Source organism: Argopecten irradians, chromosome 14 (assembly GCF_041381155.1).
Source record: "Argopecten irradians isolate NY chromosome 14, Ai_NY, whole genome shotgun sequence".
In the NCBI taxonomy this organism is placed as follows: Eukaryota; Metazoa; Mollusca; class Bivalvia; order Pectinida; family Pectinidae; genus Argopecten; species Argopecten irradians.
This window is the reverse complement of record NC_091147.1, coordinates 22064510-22085052: the sequence shown is the minus strand read 5'-3', so window position 1 is coordinate 22085052 and position 20543 is coordinate 22064510. Positions and strand designations below refer to the sequence as shown.

At 35.9% G+C, this 20543-nt stretch overlaps 1 protein-coding gene across 1 annotated transcript in view; it reads left to right on the top strand.

Moving 5' to 3' along the window:
• Positions 1-14039: 14039 nt before the first annotated feature.
• Positions 14040-20543, top strand: part of LOC138307511 (protocadherin-15-like) — a 76338-nt gene continuing 69834 nt past the window's right edge. Inside the window, exon 1 of the mRNA XM_069248299.1 lies at positions 14040-14829. The gene's annotated coding sequence lies outside the window, so the exon portion shown is untranslated. The remainder of the gene's footprint in view (positions 14830-20543) is intronic.

The window sequence follows — 20543 nt, the reverse complement described above, 5'->3', positions numbered from 1 at the left end:
CTCCCTAACTGTTACGACTTTATCTACTAAAACGAACCTAATTAATATATTAGAAGAAGGAGTATACGTCCGTTGGAATCTATATTTTTAACGTTTGAAGGAAAACGAAGCTTTGGATATGTATGAAACGTGATACTATGATACTTTGATTTATCGCGTACATTAGGATATTCTGTACAAAACTATGATGACTTTAAGTTTAAATCACATTTCGTGTTGTGGTGTGTGAATGTCAGTATGGTTTAAAAGGTGGGGGTATATCCGTAATGTGCCTCCTTGATATAGCGGAACTCTTGTATTTTTATAGTGCAATCTTACTGAAGGCACACTCCACCCTGTCACATTATACTGACAACAGGCAAACCAGTCGTTCCATTCTCTTTAGGCCGAGGCTAAGCAGGAGCAGAAACTACACTTTTATAGACTATGGTGTATGAATCCATTGCCTTATCGGCGTTCGTATTCCTTATAGAGACAGTGTTCTCGTCGTCTTTCACCGAGGTATGTCTTGGATAATGATAAGACATGTGACAGACTTAAAGGTTGCATGCAAGAAGGACATAAGCCTAAGATTCACTATGAAGATTGCAGAGATGCCTGGAAAAGTTTTGTCGGTAGAAAATGTCGATCAGAAAAATGGTATGTCGAAATCTCGTTATGGCTGTTGTGGAGTTGTTGGCAGCTGTGTTTTGACGCAAATCACTTTTTTACACGGAAAGAATACCTGACACAAAGCCAAAAGATAAGGATCGACTTCCAGTGAGATGTAACTGAAATATCAAGATGTACCTACATTTAAACTTTATTCGTGATAATCTTATTTACATTTGTTGTAAAAATGGTTTTCTTTTCATTGAGTCACGAAAAATTCGCAGAATGTAAGAAATGGGATAACATATGCTTATTGACCACCATGGCACCCATTGAGGTATCAAATTTAGGATAGAGTCCGGAGCAATCAATGAAAAAAACGTCTACGTATGACTTTGTATCAGAGACTGTGCCACAAAGAGTTTTTGAGTGTACTCGGGGCTATGTATCTAGTATCTTATTTTCTTTTTTAAAAATGATTCGTCGGCTGAAATTAGAAAGCAAGTGTTTGATTAGATGGTAAAGTAAGGCAAAAACACGGACGCGAATATTTTTCAAAATGACACAAAGTGGCAAAAATGTCTATATATCTAAAATGATAATACATTATTTTGTTGTTTGGTATTCGTCATTTTATTTCTAATCAACATTATTAAGAAACATGACAGAACTTAATTATAAGAAAAGGTTCTTTTTTTTTTTTTTTTTTTTTTTTTTTTTGCAGTAAGCTTGTCACTACGATTATGTTGGTGTATTGGCTATGTATAGGAGCAATGACATAACACGGCGTTAAGTCTTATTTTCTCGTTGAGTTTACAGTGACAGACAGATACATCTTACATATTATCATTCTATTGTTGACGACAATGCATACTGGTTTCGGGAATGGTGATTCAAAACACTGACAAATATCTGCTTTTTTCGAGGATTAATGATGTTCGTATTATGTTTAGATGCAAACGAGTATTAAAGCCATCCTTATTGTCTGTTTCACACGTTTTGGACACCAGTGGCAGTCTACTTCTAAAGACCGTAAATAGACTTTGTCTCCGGTGTCAATTTTGTTTACCTTTCAAATTAATATTGGCTTTATTCCGATGGGTTTCAAGCAGTTGTATAATCAACTGTAGATATCTAAATTTAAAACGGAAACAGGGTGCTATTAGTTCTATTGATATTTGAGGGTAGTTATAAGCGCGCAGCCCAATGTGCACGAAGAGCACGGAGTGCAAAGCACTTCTTAGGTTACACTAACACATACATGAGAATGTAAGATTTTTTTTTTCAAAATCCAATCCTATGTAGTGACAGCTTCAGTTTGCGGCGGCCGATTTTTAATGCATATGGGGAGGGGAGTCATGAGTAATTTCATGGATTTGATGCTTTGAACTAAGCTTATTATATAATCGAGCGAATCAAACTCTTATGATCTAACAAACGTAATCTTCATCTGGCAGAGCTCAGTGTTATCGCTCTTTATTTGCAAGCGTTCAGGTGATTTAGACCACCTTCCAATATAATCAGCTGACCAAAACGAAATATCATATCTGTTACGGAAATAAAATTTCTTCCTTCTCTGATGAGTATTTCCGTCTCAAAAGGGGACTTTTGGACAAGGATAGAGTGTGAATACATGAATAAAAAATTAACAGAAAATTCGGCTCCGTTATTTCCATAAATTGCACTTTAACATAACATAATTAATGGTTACTGAAATATTTGGCTGCGCCCTTTACAGCTTTGCTTTCAGTCATATTGATGACACAATCAATACATACCCACAAGGGCAAATAACTCTGTTAAATGCAAATAAGGAATATATTGTTTTCCATTTTACTCTGAAATATAAGATGTTTTATCCATTAAATATTGCATAAGATATTTTCTCTTCAAGTGCTTTGTTGAGGGATTACTTTAATAACGAATCAAGATCAATTATACAATTTAAGCACTTGTGTTTTATTTTTGTCTTTATCCACCGTAATCGTACAAGGGTACATACAAAAGTTCTTACACAATGCAATGAAGTATCAAGTCTAGTGTAAATGAATATTAGAAAAGGCCTTAATCCCCAAGCAATAGAGCAGGTTCGGAGCCTGACTATTTACAGACTTTTGTTAGGAGTCAAATTAGTCTTATATGTAATTTGACATAGGCTCAAATTACAGCCTTATGTAAAATTTTGTAACAGTAATTGCTACTCCTTCCGTCTTCAATGTCTTCCTCACGAAAACAATCCCATGCAAAGACCGCATTATCGTCAACTCGATAATAATAAGATATAAGGAAAATACACTTAACACTTAAACTTCGCTATTCGGGATTCGATTTTTGTCTATTTTTGTATAATTTACCAATATAGTTGCTTAAATAATATATACTACAACGGTACGCGTTGGGAAGGTTGGGTCAATATCATTGTGTGTGCCTTGCGAACGCACCTTCCAGCACACCCAATGAAAGTGACTGTTTTGCCTTCGGGAATTCTCGTACATTATCCATGTTTCCTAATGTTTTCCGTTCGATAATTCCTGATAAAAACAGAGACTAGTATATCATCTACACAATCCGGCGAATTCTTATCTTAGTAATTAACTGGATTTTTGTGCCGTCTCAGAAATTTGTCACCTCTGCCGATCTATCGCTGAATCTCGTGTGGACTAATGCCGAGAATTAGACATACACCGATGGTCCGATTTGGCGGGAAAGTGTACTTAACGATAGCTCGTATAGATTTTAATAGGATTTACAAAAAACAAAATATGGTCATTTCTGTACGGAAACATTGTCACTTATAATATGCAGATGGAATAGAACTTTTATGTTTTCCAGAAATATGTCTAAATATCCCCGAAAGCTAGAATTTCCTATGACAAAAATTAATAGGACTCGTGGGAGAGATATCCATTCATTGTAACTAAATGTTAAAATATCGTGGCATTTAAAATTTCCAAAGATAAGATTCATTTCGTAATGTTCACACCACACCATACATGTTTTGGGCCTACAGCATTGTGGCACGGCGTATCTTTTCTTCTTGACAGTCGGAAATCATTTACAAATGAATAATAATATTCGAAAGCCTAAAAAGGAGACTCATTAAAACACTAGATAAACCATATAAAACCGTATTTTAAGATTGAAATCCTATCTTTTTAGAAGTTGCTTCGTCGCATGGTGTACAATAAATCATCCATACTAAAGCTAATAACGCAAAGAACATCTCCAAAGCATTTAGTTTCACGAATAGTTTAAACTGTTTGTAATTGCAATCATACTGTACCTCAATGCTTGCCACTACAAACGTAGTGTTTTAATGTGCAAGGCTATTTATTTCTTTTCCTGGCGGTCGAAAATCATTAACAAATGAATGAAAATCTTATCAAATCTTTATAAATTACTATTGACTTGCATAATACGTAAATTAACCCTAGTCAAGAATCGTTCCTAGCCTTATCGGAATTCCAAATATATTCAATGTTCTGCATTTTTGATAATGTATTGCTGTCCGCTTGGAAAGAAGATATCCCAGTGTATGTCAGTAAAGCTTGCGTCGTCCATTCGCCCATAGTGCTTTATCAGAAAAAAACCTGAACGTTTAGAGGGTGACATTTGTATTCTTTTGTTTGTTTGTTTGATTAATTAACGTCCTATTAACAGCTATGGTCATGTAAGGACGGCCTCCCATGTATGCGTTGTGTAGCGTGTATGCTGTGTGAGGTGCGTGTTTTGGGAGCCTGCGGTATATTCATGTTGTGTCTTCTTGTATAGTGGAACTGTTGTCCTTTTTATAGTGCTATATCACTGAAGCATGCCGACGAAGACACCAAGAAACATACCCCACCCGGTCACATTATGCTGACAACGGCGAACCAGTCTGCTGAGCGTAAAGCAGGAGCAGAAACTACCACTTTTGTAGACTTTGGTGAGTCTCGGCCAGGGGACAGAACCCAGAGCCTTCCTCACAGGGGCGAAATATAAACTCCCTAACTGTTACGACTTTATCTACTAAAACGAACCTAATTAATATATTAGAAGAAGGAGTATACGTCCGTTGGAATCTATATTTTTAACGTTTGAAGGAAAACGAAGCTTTGGATATGTATGAAACGTGATACTATGATACTTTGATTTATCGCGTACATTAGGATATTCTGTACAAAACTATGATGACTTTAAGTTTAAATCACATTTCGTGTTGTGGTGTGTGAATGTCAGTATGGTTTAAAAGGTGGGGGTATATCCGTAATGTGCCTCCTTGATATAGCGGAACTCTTGTATTTTTATAGTGCAATCTTACTGAAGGCACACTCCACCCTGTCACATTATACTGACAACGGGCAAACCAGTCGTTCCATTCTCTTTATGATAAGCGCTAAGAATGAGCAGAAACTACCACTTTTATAAACTATTGTGTATGAATCCATTGCCTTATCGGCGTTCGTATTCCTTATAGAGACAGTGTTCTCGTCGTCTTTCACCGAGGTATGTCTTGGATAATGATAAGACATGTGACAGACTTAAAGGTTGCATGCAAGAAGGACATAAGCCTAAGATTCACTATGAAGATTGCAGAAATGCCTGGAAAAGTTTTGTCGGTAGAAAATGTCGATCAGAAAAATGGTATGTCGAAATCTCGTTATGGCTGTTGTGGAGTTGTTAGCAGATGTGTTTTTGACGCAAATCACTTTTTTACACGGAAAGAATACCTGACACAAAGCCAAAAGATAAGGATCGACTTCCAGTGAGATGTAACTGAAATATCAAGATGTACCTACATTTAAACTTTATTCGTGATAATCTTATTTACATTTGTTGTAAAAATGGTTTTCTTTTCATTGAGTCACGAAAAATTCGCAGAATGTAAGAAATGGGATAACATATGCTTATTGACCACCATGGCACCCATTGAGGTATCAAATTTAGGATAGAGTCCGGAGCAATCAATGAAAAAAACGTCTACGTATGACTTTGTATCAGAGACTGTGCCACAAAGAGTTTTGGAGTGTACTCTGGGCTATGTATCTAGTATCTTATTTTCTTTTTTTAAAAATGATTCGTCGGCTGAAATTAGAAAGCAAGTGTTTGATTAGATGATAAAGTAAGGCAAAAACACGGACGCGAATATTTTTCAAAAATGACACAAAGTGGCAAAAATGTCTATATATTTAAAATGATAATACATTATTTTGTTGTTTGGTATTCGTCATTTTATTTCTAATCAACATTATTAAGAAATATGACAGAACTTAATTATAAGAAAAGGTTCTTTTTTTTTTTTTTTTTTTTGCAGTAAGCTTGTCACTACAATTATGTTGGTGTATTGGCTATGTATAGGAGCAATGACATAACACGGCGTTAAGTCTTATTTTCTCGTTGAGTTTACAGTGACAGACAGATACATCTTACATATTATCATTCTATTGTTGACGACAATGCATACTGGTTTCGGGAATGGTGATTCAAAACACTGACGAAATATCTGCTTTTTTTCGAGGATTAATGATGTTCGTATTATGTTTAGATGCAAACGAGTATTAAAGCCATCCTTATTGTCTGTTTCACACGTTTTGGACACCAGTGGCAGTCTACTTCTAAAGACCGTAAATAGACTTTGTCTCCGGTGTCAATTTTGTTTACCTTTATAATTAATATTGGCTTTATTCCGATGGGTTTCAAGTGGTTGTATAATAAACTGTAGATATCTAAATTTAAAACGGAAACAGGGTGCTATTAGTTCTATTGATATTTGAGGGTAGTTATAAGCGCGCAGCCCAATGTGCACGAAGAGCACGGAGTGCAAAGCACTTCTTAAGTTACACTAACACATACATGAGAATGTAAGAATTTTTTTTTTTTCAAAATCCAATCCTATATAGTGACAGCTTCAGTTTGCGGCGGCCGATTTTTAATGCATATGGGGAGGGGAGTCATGAGTAATTTCATGGATTTGATGCTTTGAACTAAGCTTATTATATAATCGAGCGAATCAAACTCTTATGATCTAACAAACGTAATCTTCATCTGGCAGAGCTCAGTGTTATCGCTCTTTATTTGCAAGCGTTCAGGTGATTTAGACCACCTTCCAATATAATCAGCTGACCAAAACGAAATATCATATCTGTTACGGAAATAAAATTTCTTCATTCTCTGATGAGCATTTCCGTCTCAAAAGGGGGATTTTGGACAAGGATAGAGTGTGAATACATGAATAAAAAATTAACAGAAAATTCGGCTCCGTTATTTCCATAAATTGCACTTTAACATAACATAATTAATGGTTACTGAAATATTTGGCTGCGCCCTTTACAGCTTTGCTTTCAGTCATATTGATGTCACAATCAATACATACCCGCAAGGGCAAATAACTCTGTTAAATGCAAATAAGGAATATATTGTTTTCCATTTTACTCTGAAATATAAGATATTTTATTCATTAAATATTGCATAAGATATTTTCTCTTCAAGTGCTTTGTTGAGAGATTACTTCAATAACGAATCAAGATCAATTATACAATTTAAGCACTTGTGTTTTATTTTTGTCTTTATCCACCGTAATCGTACAAGGGTACATACAAAAGTTCTTACACAATGCAATGAAGTATCAAGTCTAGTGTAAATGAATATTAGAAAAGGCGTTAATCCCCAAGCAATAGAGCATGTTCGGAGCCTGACTATTTACAGACTTTTGTTAGGAGTCAAATTAGTCTTATATGTAATTTGACATATGCTCAAATTACAGCCTTATGTAAAATTTTGTAACAGTAATTGCTACTCCTTCCGTCTTCAATGTCTTCCTCACGAAAACAATCCCATGCAAAGACCGCATTATCGTCAACTCGATAATAATAAGATATAAGGAAAATACACTTAACACTTAAACTTCGCTATTCGGGATTCGATTTTTGTCTATTTTTGTATAATTTACCAATATAGTTGCTTAAATAATATATACTACAACGGTACGCGTTGGGAAGGTTGGGTCAATATCGTTGTGTGTGCCTTGCGAACGCACCTTCCAGCACACCCAATGGAAGTGACTGTTTTGCCTTCGGGAATTCTCGTACATTATCCATGTTTCCTAATGTTTTCCGTTCGATAATTCCTGATAAAAAACAGAGACGAGTATATTATCTACACAATCCGGCGAATTCTTATCTTAGTAATTAACTGGATTTTTGTGCCGTCTCAGAAATTTGTCACCTCTGCCGATCTATCGCTGAATCTCGTGTGGACTAATGCCGAGAATTAGACATACACCGATAGTCCGATTTGGCGGGAAAGTGTACTTAACGATAGCTCGTATAGATTTTAATAGGATTTACAAAAAACAAAATATGGTCATTTCTGTACGGAAACATTGTCACTTATAATATGCAGATGGAATAGAACTTTTATGTTTTCCAGAAATATGTCTAAATATCCCCGAAAGCTAGAATTTCCTATGACAAAAATTAATAGGACTCGTGGGAGAGATATCCATTCATTGTAACTAAATGTTAAAATATCGTGGCATTTAAAATTTCCAAAGATAAGATTCATTTCGTAATGTTCACACCACACCATACATGTTTTGGGCCTACAGCATTGTGGCACGGCGTATCTTTTCTTCTTGACAGTCGGAAATCATTTACAAATGAATAATAATATTCGAAAGCCTAAAAAGGAGACTCATTAAAACACTAGAGAAACCATATAAAAACCGTATTTTAAGATTGAAATCCTATCTTTTTAGAAGTTGCTTCGTCGCATGGTGTACAATAAATCATCCATACTAAAGCTAATAACGCAAAGAACATCTCCAAAGCATTTAGTTTCACGAATAGTTTAAACTGTTTGTAATTGTAATCATACTGTACCTCAATGCTTGCCACTACAAACGTAGTGTTTTAATGTGCAAGGCTATTTATTTCTTTTCCTGGCGGTCGAAAATCATTAACAAATGAATGAAAATCTTATCAAATCTTTATAAATTACTATTGACTTGCATAATACGTAAATTAACCCTAGTCAAGAATCGTTCCTAGCCTTATCGGAATTCCAAATATATTCAATGTTCTGCATTTTTGATAATGTATTGCTGTCCGCTTGGAAAGAAGATATCCCAGTGTATGTCAGTAAAGCTTGCGTCGTCCATTCGCCCATAGTGCTTTATCAGAAAAAAACCTGAACGTTTAGAGGGTGACATTTGTATTCTTTTGTTTGTTTGTTTGATTAATTAACGTCCTATTAACAGCTATGGTCATGTAAGGACGGCCTCCCATGTATGCGTTGTGTAGCGTGTATGCTGTGTGAGGTGCGTGTTTTGGGAGCCTGCGGTATATTCATGTTGTGTCTTCTTGTATAGTGGAACTGTTGTCCTTTTTATAGTGCTATATCACTGAAGCATGCCGACGAAGACACCAAGAAACATACCCCACCCGGTCACATTATGCTGACAACGGCGAACCAGTCTGCTGAGCGTAAAGCAGGAGCAGAAACTACCACTTTTGTAGACTTTGGTGAGTCTCGGCCAGGGGACAGAACCCAGAGCCTTCCTCACAGGGGCGAAAGCTCAACTCAATTTGTGTTCCATCTGCAATATCACCATTCCAATCCACTACTAGAAGATTTTTTACTTGCTACCTTTAAGGGGATCTGGTGGGTGAGTAAATATCACAACTAGTTCTTCACCACTGGGTTGCATTTTTTCAAACCCACATGGGCTGATTACCAAGTACTTGACGTGGAAAAAATGGCTCGATTACATCACCAAGACAACTCCTCGCCAAAACACAACTTAACGTTCAACGAGGCCTGATGTATATTTTCAATTAAAACTATTCTATGGACTAAAATATCATAATTGCTATTTGAAATGTAATATAACTAAAATCGTGATAAGGAACACCAGACAATTGAGATTGTGGGAAAGAGAATGTTTCTATTTAGATAAAATGCATGTGGCATTTTCAATAGTAATTGCATCGTATATAAAGACCTGGAGCTATTTTTGTGCGCTTAAAGAAATTTAAAAGGTGTAAATATCTACTGGGTGTACTTTAAGAAAGAAACTTAATTGATCTCCTAAATTCTATTCAAGACATAATTCTGCTGCTACAAGAGGATCTAATGTACATGTAATTAAATGTCTTTAGGAACCTCTATTAGAATGTTTGTTTTCAGGAATGCAATTTCAGTGATCATTTATATTCAGTAATACTCTTTTTTTAATTAATGGTGACGATAATTGTGCAAATGGTTTGCAGCAATAGTAGACACATACTACGGAGTAGACCATTCTTATCACACACGGCGACAACAATTGATTAAATGCGTTTCATGTTTTTGCAGAAAATGCTGTAGCATTCCTGTTATTTCTGCATGCATTTCTGGTTATGTATACTGTGAGAGGTAACCCAATTTGGTATATGGAGGGTTAGGGTATCACAAAAAGACATTAAAATAAGATAAGGAAGATAATTTCAATTACAAAAATATAAAAAACCCAGATGAAAATCGGCCCACTAGGGTATGGCTTGTCAATCAACACTGTTTGCATCTCTATTAACAAATGGTACATGTAGTACATTTATGTACTGTATGTAGTCACCAAGAAAAAGCAATTTCGGTGATTTGATTTTTATAATAGTTCATCAATTTGGCAAACGCTCATATTACCTATAGTACACAAAGGTTTACGAATGTCTACGAAATATATTCTTATGTCATAGATTTATGTGATGGTAATCACTATGTTTTATATCTGCATATAAATTATACAATATAAACGGCCACTCTTTGACGTCAATAGCTTTGATATTGTATATAGAAAGTTTCAATTAACATCTTAATTAATTTACAATACAAATCATCAGAACATTGGTTAATTACTTGATTGCATTGTGCGCTAGAGACATCAGCATCTACAATAGATATGTTTTATTTTTAATAAATATTCAAAACATTTTCATAAACAAAAAAAGACGCACTGATGTACGGTTGGCAGACGGATTCCTTTTTTGCACTCTATCTTATTTAATTTATATGACGTTTTGTTGACTGTGTACTGTCGACATCTAGACAGATTGGGACTATTTATAAACAAATATTTGATAAAGTGACAGCTGAACTGTTAACTAGCATTGACATGTGATCAAGACATCAAACTTCAACGGTTGGTATGTACTATCGATAAATCTATAGGAATTCCGACATTATCCCCGCAGGGTTGACACACAGTGATGTCTAGTTGTCGGGTAACGGGAGACCAAAGAAAACTCATTTTAGCCCAATCCATGCCATGTACAGTAACGTAAGGATACACATATATATCGTTAATATGTGATTGTTAACGTTTTGTTACATTTAAGATTTCAGCATTATCGAAATAAATTAACATAGTCAGAGATTACATGCATGCATTATACTTTTATATAATATGCTTTGACATTTTATATAAATATTATTAAATCTCACTCGTTAATTAACAACCATTTTGTAATTACATTTGACTATACTGTGATCGACAAATGACTTCTGCTAATCCTTTGATATTTAAGACATTCTATTTGATAAAAATGAAATTTGATTTTGTCTGTGATGTACGCGGAAAGGAAACAAATCGCTCATTGTAGCCAGTTCTACGTGTAAAGGTACTATACAACGAAAGGTATGTTCAACTTTCAATAAAAGACAAGTACATACATCACACATCTTTATGAAATATTCTTGACCATGGTAATGATATAACACCCACCTATTGAATGATCATAGAACGCGTTAAAAAGTTCTTTTCCTTCTTTTTAATGTTTATCATTTGGATATCATTTGTATTATGAGAAACACAAAGAGGCGACACCGGATACATGTTACATGTTGTGGCTATCATGATTTTATATGGATATAACGTGGAAATAAAGATAGCGTTCTGCGTTGTCTCTTGAAATAGTTCTACTCTGATGTAAGTAAATAAAAGGATGAGTGTCATAGAAATGTGAGTGTTATGCCCTGTAATATAAAAATATTATGACCCAGCTGAGAGGTCAACATTCCTTGTAGTACTATCGAGGCAAATAATTCTACTCAACAAATCCTAACAAATACCGCATGTACATGTATAAGGCAATGGGAACATCTACACTTAGTCATGATTAATGATATTACAATTATGTGGTGTACTATTTCCATCAAACACATGATCAACTAAATATTTTAAACATTCTCTAATATCAAAACCATCACTGAAAGAACTTAGTGCAGGAATCATAGGACTCACGAGCAAGAGTACCTGTTTGTTGTTGGGTCTTACTTGTTTATTATAGATATCAAAAATATAATTGAAATGAAAGGAAAACTACAAAACTCAATGCTAAAAAATCACTATTCAAGCAGATTTCGGTTAAATAAAGTCCGTGTCATTGTGACAGAATAACTAGACAAAATCACACTTTTTGTTTCCAAAATTATTTGTGACGAATCCTAACGCTAATTTGGATTTTTCTTTGTTAATAACCGATACTTCTGATCACTGTAAATATGTGCAAGGGTCCTATTAATCAGGAAATCGACGCATGATTGAATGCTAACTTTTACCAATGGGTTATTTCAATCCGTCATCAACAAAAATATGTGGTTTTCTCAGAATCTTACCATTTCATGCAATAAGGTTTTTTTTCAATAAAAACACCTTTTTATCAGCTTTTTTCACATTATACAAAGACAAATACAAAAGAAACATCGCTTTCATACTCATTTTCTCACTGATAGTATTCAGTTTATTCCAAATGCCTTGGTTTCAGTGACCAGTAGTAGTGTATCTACAATGCATTTGTATAAAATTTCTCTATGCAAATAGTATTTATAATTACATATTATTAATCTTTAGCCAGATTTGATAATCAACCCCAACTTAAGATTGAACACATTTAGTTTGCCATTGCACAGGAATGAAAACATATCAGAATCAAAACAATTCTTAATATCTTTCTTAACACTTTTAATATATAACATATTGCCTTTTACATGATGTATATATATATATATATAGTACTTACCGATCAACATTACAGTGTTTTGTGCTTGGTATTGTTTACCGCGCTTGCGAAATAGAATTTCACGTTGTGAAAAGTTGATGTACATTAATTTTTTAAATAGAAAATATTATACATGGCTCTACAACCTTTTTGTTGGTATATATTAGTTCAAATGCAATTGTTATAAAAGCCTGGAAACATTGTTGTAGGAAAAACTTGGAAATAGAAAGTAAACAAAATCATCATAGAGGTTCTCAGACCATAGTATAGCGTGTATGGAGGTTGAAAATCATAAACTCAGAAAAAAATCTTCATACATGTACAAACATTAGTTATCTTTGTCAACCATACCCTATAGAAATCTAATACCATTTTCAAACCAGTTCTGGTAGTACACAGTAGATTTTCATGCAATTAGTAAATAAAAGCATTTAGATACAGCTACAATTGGGTTTTTTCCAATGGATATATTTCACTAACAGCTACATTTATCATTCGGACATTTAATCATCAACAACTAAGGCATTATTTCCTGAAACGTCTTAATAAATGACTAGGGACATTTATAGTAATGGAAGGTGTTTGATCTTTGAATATCGTTTGTCAATGGCCATTCGTCCGTCGTGATGGAGCGCCCTAATACACGGCTGACAGTTGTGTGGCCTTTAACATGGATACACTAGTCATGTTTACAGAAAGTTTACATTTAACTGAGAAAATAAAAGTGTTGCGGGCAATAGTTTGTCAGTTTCGCATGACTGATTCTCGAGATTTTTAAAGCTCCGGGTTGATTGGTTGATTGGCTGCCGTTATTGTCGTCTGCTCTGTTCGGATGGTGGACATATGTAGAGCCAGTTCACACCCGGTCAACTGGTGTCACGCCCCCTGTGATGATCCCTGAATAGTCAACATACATAGAAGACTAATATAGTTAGCTCTATTGTCAACTCGACCTTCATTGGAGCACACATCCCAGAGTTTTAATGTGTAGTGCGTATAGCTACAGATCACGGAGGGATATTTGTTGTGATTTTAGATGAAAACCCATCAAACGGAATCATTTCAATTAGAATCTAACTGCAAGCAGCCCTGGAGTGTCACCGACGATACACTGTCTACGTTCGCCTATGATAACGTCTGCTGTTTCCTGAGTGCTGTGAGGGGCGCGCGGTCCGATACAGCATCCCAAGGCCGTCTTCATCTCTAACGCAGTATCACAGCGTATCATATCGGATACATTTAGCATTCACTGGACTTCCTAGGCTTATACTTGGATGTATAGATCCAGAACTGGTACAGGCTAATGCACACGTGTTTGACTGCCGACCCGCGATGGCCCTGTTAAACTGTCTTCATTAAACAAAGCAGCCCCAGGACTCATTAAAACCTACTCAGCGATAAGCTTATTAAGACTGTCGCGCGGCGCAAAAACGCGAGCCGCATTTTTACTAATCAAGGTGTTTAAAGAAGTATTCTTCGAATACGGCCAGGTTGAGGCCTATCGGCTGTAGAATTGGCAACACTCAGACTAAGTGATAAGCAGTGAATTAGGTCTAGTGCAAAGCGAGTTTCCCTGACGCCGAGAAGGGTCGATCGGACCAGCAATTCTGGTCGGACAAGTTTGTGTTTTGTGGTTCCAATCTCCAATCAGTTCATCACGATGTCCGCCAGTCAACCATCGTGTAGGTGAGAATTAAAAAAGCCTTCCGGGGGTAGAGTCTATCTACTACTGTCTCTGCTAGTGTTAACAGATCTTTACGCACAGAGCTGTCACTGCCCTGGCACAATTCTCTACTGTGACTGATCGTTAGAACATTGGGAACTATTAATTCCTGAACACGCTACACCCTCCTAACGTTACCATTCTATCTATGTATTAAATACAGCCAGTGTCACGTGGAACTATATAGGGACCAACATTTACGGACAAGGCCATTAATTCGCTGCTGTAGCTTATGACGGGTCTGTTAATAACATAATACAAACAATTTGATAGAGTTCAGCGTTTGATGGATTCTAATCTTTCCATTTGATGCCTGGTGTTCTGTGTGTAGTTAAAGGGTTGGAGGGCTGTGTCTTATCTTCGATAAAACATTTGGGATTTATTGCAATATTGAGTGTTTGACAGATTAACACAGCGCGCGGATACAGTGGCCTCTTTAATACGTGCTAAACAAGACAGTCCTATTTTCACCTGTATCAAAATCACGGCGCCAGAATTCAGGTAAGAATTTTTATTAACTCTGTTAAAGAGATATGTATTGCATTTTAGCCCCTTTCCCACGATGGTTGTGTTCGCTGTCTATATTCGGCCATGGCTGGATACCCATGGATGTAGTTTGTAACAACCTGTTTTCGTCTTGTGATCCAATTATCGCTATTCCATTGTGTTCAGTACCTGTTATAAAGACGGACACCCCAGGCTCCTGACCTGCCGTTAAGACCCCATGTACCTTCGTTTATACCTATAACAATACCTACCTGTATCACTAAGTCAGGGGATAGGCAAATCAATTGTTTTCTCCGTGTAACAATAAGAAAGGAATTCATACATTAAAGATATAGAAAAACGATAATTTTGCGTTGTATCGCATTGTATACTTCGGTTTGTAAACACTCCTTACCGAAATAAAAACCACGTGGTAAGCTGTCAATACTGATGTTCATACCCAAGTTCCATGGTTGAATGGTTTCGGGGTCGACAAGCTCCAGTATATGTGGGAGGATAGCATTAACGTGTACCTGTAATTAAATCGGCTACCCAACAGGTGAAACGGACCCAATTTAGTGAGAGGGCGTTTAGTTCGAGAAAATTACCACGTTTACCGAATATTTGAGGGCTTGCCATGGATACGCGAATACGCATCTGTCAGTTTTTATATTAAATTGTAGGTTTACAAGTCCAATTTTATATGTCAAGCACATTCTCGGATGGTGAATGTGAAACACTGTAAATTTCAACTTGGCTGTGTACGTGTTTCGACGATGTTTATGTAGTTTTATATGGCGCTGTATGAGTTCCTCAGGCCCCAGTGTGTCTGTGACAGGGATGCTATCAATGTTTGTATTGTAGTTAAATGTATTGTCATGTTTCGATAAACAATGGTAACGTAGATACTTCATTATACAATACATGTCTACGTATACGTACTCTCTATGTTTCGGTTATACCACTCGAGTATAAATATTTCTATGACGATTTATCAGTTTCTGTGTATCTGCGATACCAAATATATATTTAATTATTTTTCTATGACATTTTAACCGTTTTGATGGTTAAGACGTGTCTATGAGACTGTAGAACATTCCTGATATTGTAAGCGTTTTGATGATGGATGGAATGTTTCTATGATAATTTGAGCGTTGCTGTGATAGTTTAGACGTTTCTATGATACTGTAAACGTTTTGATGATGGTTTAGACGTTTCTGTGATATTGTAAGAGTTTCTATGATATTGTAAGCGTTTTGATGATGGTTTAGTCCTTTCTATGGTATTGTAAGAGTTTATATGATGGTGTAATGTTTCTATGATACTGTAAGGGTTTCTATATATATGATGGTTTAGTCGTTTCTATGGTATTGTAAGAGTTTCTATGATGGTTTAATGTTTCTATGATACTGTAAGCGTTAGATGATGGTTTATACGTTTCTATGATACTGTAAGCGTTTAGATGATGGTTTAGACGTTTCTATGATACTGTAAGCGTTTAGATGATGGTTTAGACGTTTCTATGATACTGTAAGCGTTTAGATGATGGTTCATACGTTTCTGTGATACTATAAGCGTTTAGATGATAGATTAGACGTTTCTATGATACTGTAAACGTTTAGATGATGGTTTAGACATTTCTATGATACTGTAAGCGTTTAGATGATGGTTTAGACGTTTCTATGATACTGTAAGCGTTTAGATGATGGTTTAGACGTTTCTATGATACTGTAAGCGTTTAGATGATGGTTTAGACGTTTCTATGATACTCTATGATACTGTAAGCGTTTAGATGATGGTTTAGACGTTTCTATGATACTGTAAGCGTTTAGATGATGGTTTAGACGTTTCTATGATACTGTAAGCGTTTAGATGATGGTTTAGACGTTTCTATGATACTGTAAGCGTTTAGATGATGGTTTAGACGTTTCTATGATACTGTAAGCGTTTAGATGATGGTTTAGACGTTTCTATGATACTGTAAGCGTTTAGATGATGGTTTAGACGATTCTATGATACTATAAACGTTTCTGTGATCCATGATGCCCAATATACACTATGATTATGTTTTATGATGATGTATAAATGTACGATGTTATAATAATATTGCGATGTAAAAACTTAAACATTTCTACACTCCCTATGCTATTTATGGTTGTCATGGTAATGGATGCTTCCTTAGGATTATATGCTGTACGTTTCTCTGATTATTTACACGATCCTACTGCTATATGATTCTGTTAAACTTCTCTGTTTGTACAGTAAACGTTTCTACTGCATACGTTTCAATTGTGCTATTAAAACATTTTCTATACTTACTAGACACGCGTTCATATAATATGCACATTTTTATAGCAATTTAAGTTCTTTGATGCCAAAAAGTAAATGCTTTTTAGCTGCTTTGTCTACGATTATACGTTACGGAATGCGTGTATACACTATACTGCTCATATTTGTAAGGTGTTGCCTACTTTTCAGACATCCAGATCTTGTTATGTCTCTGGTCTTGTTGTCCTTAAGGATGGTTGGTTAGCTTTACCTTTACATGTTACTGTTTACGATTCGTTTGTACAGCACGCATGCTTATTACACATGTTAAGATCTTTATTGCCCTGCTTACAACGTTATGATATCTATGATACTGTTGCATATATTTTGGTTAATTTCATGATAATGGTAATTGTCATTGATGGTATAAAAACTTCTTTATACCAGCACACTGAACGTTTCTGTTTATATGTTAATAGACTATTTAGGTAGATGCACAAAGTACTATGTATGCACATAAAAATGCACTTTCGCAATTTCTAACAATTTCGCGTGTGATTCAGAGCATGTGATATAACGACTTTTTAAAATACTTTCTTTCCAATATTTAAGCTATAAAAGCTTCGATAAGACTAAATAACCATTATTCCAAATGTTTAATGAGAATCAAGATATATAGATGAACTACCAACAAAGCAAAATGCAAATTACATGTATAAGACTGACGTACAGAGAAATCCAACTAAGGTTACTTGGCAACGTAAATAGCTTCCGTTTTTGGAAACCATCGGAATCCTTAAAATGCTTAATAGTACGCAATACCTGCTTGAGTGGCTCTAGTGAGAAAGCGGACTTAAAATTTATTTGTAAACATGTCCCAGTTTCCTCGAGAGAGTTTTGGGGGTTTCAGCTTTTTGGATGGACATATCATTAGCAGCAGTAAATCGATAGAGCGTTCAGTTGATCCTGTCTCGTGTCTGAACTTTTCTATGAAGTCTGCTCTGATACTGATGGGTAAGGGTTAACGTATGCCTGTGCAGACCGGATTGTGGCTGTCGTTTATAACAGGACTAAGTGGTAATATCACTGCAGCCTGACTGTGTCTCGGCCAGAGGAAGTATAAATCCTGCTGCGACAAAAGATTACGACATGATCACCCCATCATGTAATTTATGTTACATCCGAGAACCCGATACTGTCCTCCATCACATAATACATCATTGAGATGACGCTGGCTCTGTTCCTCCCGAAACTGGACCGAGTAAACGATGATACGTAATTATAGGAAACATTTTCATCTAGGATATATTAGATAGCGGTATCAAATATTTTGTCATTTGTTGTAGATGCTGGTATCAGAAACGTTACAATGACATTACCATTTGAGTAATAAATCTGTGTCTTCAAATTGAGTTTCAAAACGACATAACAAGGAAGTATGCGTTTGTATATTTGTTTATTTTTACGTCCTATTAACAGCCAGGGTCATGTAAGGACGTGCCAGGTTTGTTGGTGGAGGAAAGCCGGAGTACCCGGAGAAAAACCACCGACCAGCGGTCAGTACCTGGCAACTGCCCCACATGGGATTCGAACCCGTTCGTAGTATGCATGTTTATGTTGAGGTTTTGAAAGTATAAATCTTTCATTCATCCAAATATATATCCGATATTTTTTCCCGAACATGGTGTCTAGAGATTGAAATTGATTTTATCAATTAAAATCAGATAGCGGTAAATATTTTGGAACATCTTATCTCATTGTCTTTGTACGTTTCAGGCCATAAATACTTCGTCAAACAATCGTCCCAAGAATTTGAAAATACCTGTTAAATACGTTGTTACAGATGTAACGTTATTTGGACCTGTTAAATACGTTGTTACAGATGTAACGTTATTTGGCCATGCACTGTCTACTCCAAATATGTATTCTACCCAATTCATTTACAATTTCGTACAGTTCACTAATTTGTTAATCATAGATATGCAGTTGAAAAATGCACTTTGATATAACCAGCCAAAGTAGATTATTCCTGAAAAAGAATTGACAAACGATCTTTCCATTACAGCTACCATGAAGTTCGCTCGCTCCATTAGGCCAAATAAACTGATTACATAAGATTGCGCGTTAAAACGGTGAAATTGGGGCGAGTTGACATGGAGTCATTTTGAACCCATCAAAATTATCGTACTTGTTCGTCGCTAGGCTGCAAATGATATCTATTCCTAAGAACGTGTTTCATGTGAATACGTGTTGAGGATAGACAAATATACCTTGAGTTCGATATTTTGCTGAGTTGCAAGGTATCGTCCAAATAATTCTTCATTCAAGACAAGTCGGCCCTTTAGGATGTTTTGTGTCCACTGAATGCGTTTAGAAACTGTGATGTGCCAGAGTTCGGTGCACGACATTTGTTGTACGCAGTCACTCCAACAACACCATCAATTTCCTCAATTCTCACTACTTTTGAAAAAAGACTTAAACATGATTAATATAGAGGTTGTTTTGTCGGCACTCTAAATAACCGTGCTGCTCTCCCTACGGGATAAGCTGCCCAAGACGTACATTTGTATATATTTAACTTTTTTAAAGTACTATTTGTCATGATGTGCTTCTCCAGGGGTGCTAAGGTCAGTCGCACTTAGGCATGGTCTTATCAGAGGACAAATATTGTATATTTATATACAAATAGAAATTCCATTTATAGACATATAAATGGATTTTATTTAAAAAAAACAAGAATTCGGTGAAGCAACACACTGGCTTATGCTTATAAATGCCAGGTCGTTAGGTGTATTTCAGCACGTGCGCAGGTTCAGCTACACTCTACGCCAAACACTTCAAAGCCCGCTATTACGTATTAATTAGATGTCTGAATATTTAATGTGAACTTAAAGGATATCCCTGATTATCCAGAGTCAGCTTGTGGACGCAAGCCGAAGTTTCGTTTCGGTTGTATACAAAGTGGGATAATAAACACCAAATCAACCAAAAGAGAATTCAGTGTTTGCAAGTGCAATGTTACACCAATATATCCGTTGATCCAATAACAAGGCAATGACTAGTGTTATACATCTTATACAATGTATATCTATTGACAGACACAATCGAAATGTACTACCACATCGGTGTATTGTATACCGATGAACTATCAGCTTGTACATACACAAACATATATGGCATTTTCAATATTATGGCAAAAATGACTCGTATGTTTATAAGAGCGCATCTCTCTGCGCGGCCGAAGGCCGCGTAGAGCGAAGCTCTACTAACCATAACACGTGTGTGAGCATATAGATTCCAATACATTCCAGTACCCCTTGGACTTTGAAATCGTGTCCCGCGGGAAAAGTCTCGCGCCTCCATGTAGGCAGCCATGTTTTAATTCTCGTTATCAGCACGGCGAGATTTGAGATTTTCTGTACTAGACGAAACGTGTCATCGGGATACGCTTTAAAATTACT